Genomic DNA, 3,328 nt, shown 5'->3' with positions numbered 1-3,328 from the left:
AATGAGCTCGAGAGTGCACTTCAGGCACATAAATCACAGAAATGGAAAGGCTTCAGTCCTCTATTTTTTTTAAAAACGCATACAACATACTAACAATTTTTTTTTTTTGGCAAAAAGAAAACCTCAGACACTAGAGCCAAAATGAAATCATGACTTCACAAGCACTCCCCACACCCCACCCAAAGGAAATTATGGTTGGAATTTTAGTGTGCATTCTTTGGAGTTTTTCTGTAAGTGTGCATGTGTATGTTTGCGTCTATGCATCCTAAATGGTGTCCCACTGCTGCATGGACTGTTCTATGCCTTGTTTTTCTCACCTAGTAACATTCCTTTCCTTGTTGTTACATCCACATCTGCTTTAGTCTTTTGCTTGTCCAGATACAATGAACTGTGCTTTGAGGGGGTCTTCAGGATTCATCAGATAGCCAGGGACTCTCCAAGGGGAAGGAAGGGAAAGAAGCAACAGTTGGGGCTTCAGAACCCACAAGTGATATTAACCAGAGAAATTTCAGTTGTACTGTTTTGCATATTGGGCTTCCACAAAATTTTGCTTGGTAATAAGAATTGTGGGGTTGAGTATCCTCTTTAAGCCAGTGATACAGTTGAATGCTCTCATATTATTCTTTCTGAAATGCAGGCTCAGAAAGTTAAAGTGACTTCCCCAGGATCATAGAGAGAGTCCAGGAGAGAGCAGGCTTGAATCCAGGTCCTTAGGCTGTATTTCAGTACCTTTGATGCTCTACCCTCAGGCTCATCCTCTTTTCTTCCAAGATCTGGACACACCAGGCACCCATTAAAAGGAATTATCCTGTTTTGACCCTGAAATGAGGCAGAAGTTTATTTTTTTTTTAAAAAAAACATACATACTTTTTATTGTTAAGTCATAAAGAGGTATCAAAAGCAAAAATTACAGGGTAAGACTTAACGTAACTACTAGGAGCATCAAAGGAAGTGAAAACAGGACTAGGCGCAGGGCAATGTGAATTAATGAACATGGGAAGGACAAGGATGGGGACAACAGTGAGCATGTGCTGAAGATACTAAGGGAGAGAATCTGGTGAAAATTTTGATCTTAGACAAGCACCTAGGTAAAGAAATAATGGGACAAGATTTCTAAACCCCACTATGTGCTTAAGAGTCATCCTCGCCATTGGCGCTGTCTCTGTCATCCTCTCCTTCCTCAGCCTCTTTTTCATCATCCTTGATCAACTTTAGCTGGTCATCCCCCATCTTCATTATCATCACCATCCAGTAGGTCCTCCTCCTCAACAGAGTCATCTGCACCCCCCTCAGACTCCATCTTCACATTAGTCTCATCTTTCTTCAGGGAGCTGCTGCTCTGCTCCTCTTCTGACTTATCATTCTTCATCTCTACTCCTTGTTTGCTCTGTTCCTTTTTGATTTTTTCCAGTAGAGAATCCACTTTTTGTTTTATCTGAGTCAACTCCTTCTTAGTGGCCTGAAGGTCATCTCCTTTCAACTTTTCAGAGTTAGAAGATCCCCACTGTCCACTCTTAGAATTGAAGCCACTTTTGCCCCTTCGTGAGGTGTTTCCTGATACACGCTGGTATTTTGAGGGCACTACAGCCTGAGCAATAGGAGGAGGAGGAGGAACACGTGCTGGGTAACTGTACATCCTGTCATAATAATCCCATTGAAAGTCATAGTCCAAGTTAAAAGAGGAGCTGTACATCTCCGCTGCAGATCGTTTCACACCTGCTTTTCCTCGGTTCACTTTTGGCTCTGTGGCCAGATTAATATCTACAACCTGGCCAGCAATCATTCTCCCATCCTCTCCTGCCACAGCAGCCCAGATATTTCTCTCATTAACTTACTGAGTGAAGGCAAAACCCTTATGAACAGAGCAACCCACGATTTTGCCATATTTCGAGAAGATTGCCTCCACATCAGATTTCTTGACCACAAGAGTATTGAGATTCCCAATGAATACATGGGAGTTCATGGAGCGAGGATCCGTCTTGTTGGTAACATTGCTGGCCATTGTCTTTGATGGTAAGGTGCTTCACAAAGCTGAAAAATGTACCTGAAGATCAAAAAAATCTCACAGGAGGGGGAAGGGAGAAGAGATTCGATTCTGAATCTCCTGCTACCGAGTTCTACGTGGAGAACCCGATGGCTGCTCGAGGTCTGCAACGCGGCCGCAACTGCTCAGCCTTCGCCTCTTCACAAAATGGAGGCAGAAGTTTTGTTATAATCAACACATACATCAGCTATCATATGTGTGGCCTACTTAGAGTCACAGGGTCTAGTTAGAGGTGAGGGGCGGAGCCATTATGGAGTGTGCTGTGGCCGAGACCAAGCCCAGGACCTCCGTCTAGTTAGGAAGGGGGTCCCGCTTGCTTATAGCTTATATCCAGAGTGCTGTTTCTTTCATTTCATTCATTTAGCACCTGCTTTGTTAAGGGTATTATGTTTTCATAAATATCTTTCTATTAAAATCATAAATTCCTTATGAGATATGGATTATTCTTACTTCAGCAGTGCAGAACTTGAAGGCAAGATGACTAGTCAGAGGTGCAGTGAAAGTTGGAACCCCCAGTCATCTCTAAGACCAGTCCCCTTTTTGCCCAGCAAAGATCTCCCTCTTAGGCTTGGTCAGAACTGTGCACATCAGGTACGTGTGCGGCTGCCTTCTGCTCCACAAGCCAGTGCACTGCAGGATGAGCATCCCTGGTGTATGCATTAAGAAGGAATTCTGTAATTGGGTGTGGGTGCCAACACCTTGCTTTACTATCACCCTTATCACTGGCCTCCAGGCCATACCAGCTGCTGCACCAGGGCTGCCAAGAAATACCTTTCTTTTCTCTGGCTTCCCTCTTTTTTTTTTTTAGAGCCCACTGGGCAGGACTAATATGCAGTAAAACTGATTTGTGTACTTTCCAGTCCTAGCTGAGGACAACAGCCATGTGCTTTAGTTGGGAGGTATTTAATGAATGATTTATAAGATATTGAAGATAAAACTTGAAAGATACATGGGCAGTGCTGAGGTGCAACATTCTTGAGAAACAGAAAACCTTAAGAGTTGATTGGCTGAGATGATCTAGAGGGCAGCCCAGGGTGGCCATCCAGTCATCCTGACACTGTTCTGGCAGATTCTCTCCCGACATCTGCAGCCCCTGATGCGGGTCTGGGGAAGAGACGGGCTGGGTAGCAGATCTCAAAGGAAACTTCTGCTTCACCTGTGACCAAGGTCTGAGGGCTTTCCTACCCACAACCCTCTTGGGGATGCAGCTTGCTTTTCTAGAGCAGAGTACAGTGTGCTGAAGGTGAAATATTTCCTGGGGAATGGCCTCTGCTAGGTAAATTG

At 44.3% G+C, this 3,328-nt stretch overlaps 1 pseudogene; it reads right to left on the bottom strand.

Moving 5' to 3' along the window:
• Positions 1-899: 899 nt before the first annotated feature.
• On the bottom strand, positions 900-2,187 carry LOC101286365 (heterogeneous nuclear ribonucleoproteins C1/C2-like; annotated as a pseudogene).
• Positions 2,188-3,328: the final 1,141 nt, after the last annotated feature.

Source organism: Orcinus orca, chromosome 6, assembly GCF_937001465.1.
Source record: "Orcinus orca chromosome 6, mOrcOrc1.1, whole genome shotgun sequence".
In the NCBI taxonomy this organism is placed as follows: Eukaryota; Metazoa; Chordata; class Mammalia; order Artiodactyla; family Delphinidae; genus Orcinus; species Orcinus orca.
Note: the sequence above shows the minus strand (reverse complement) of the source record. Positions and strands in the feature narration are given on the sequence as shown.